The sequence below is a fragment of the Penaeus monodon genome, chromosome 19, assembly GCF_015228065.2.
Source record: "Penaeus monodon isolate SGIC_2016 chromosome 19, NSTDA_Pmon_1, whole genome shotgun sequence".
NCBI classification, from domain to species: Eukaryota; Metazoa; Arthropoda; class Malacostraca; order Decapoda; family Penaeidae; genus Penaeus; species Penaeus monodon.
The window spans coordinates 42,344,001-42,344,413 of NC_051404.1; the positions used below are offsets into that span (position 1 = coordinate 42,344,001).

The following is a 413-nucleotide window of genomic DNA, read 5'->3' on the forward strand; positions in this document are numbered from 1 at the left end:
GGGCCTGGAAAAGCGATACGCATAGTGTTCGTGTCGAGGGCGGATGCGTGGCGTGCGGGCGCGGTTCTGCAGCGAAAGTGGAAGGAGGAGAAAATTTTGAAGCGTCTGGCCAAAAGTTTGTGGATAAGTGGAGGAAGGCAGAGAGGGGGAAGCCGGGGGTGGGGGGAGGGGGGGAAGCAGGCAGGGAAGGTGGAGAGCTTTTAAAAAGTTTAGGCTCTCTGGGAATATTTTTATGTATATACTGTTTACGGAGGTTTTTTTTTTTGTATGTCGAGATGGAAAGTTTTAAGTGATATATTGTTTTTGGGGGGATAAATGATAATGTGTGTTTTGCATTGTAAACTGACTTATACAGTATTTGTAATGTATAAGAAAAAAAAATTAACCAACTGCAGTCATCACGCACATTTGCC

The 413-nt window shown here is 44.8% G+C and overlaps 1 protein-coding gene across 1 annotated transcript in view; it reads left to right on the forward strand.

The window, feature by feature from the left end:
- LOC119585244 (tyrosine-protein kinase Dnt-like) overlaps positions 1 to 413 on the forward strand; it is a gene marked incomplete at its 5' end in the record, with an annotated part of 52,633 nt that overhangs the window by 41,986 nt on the left and 10,234 nt on the right.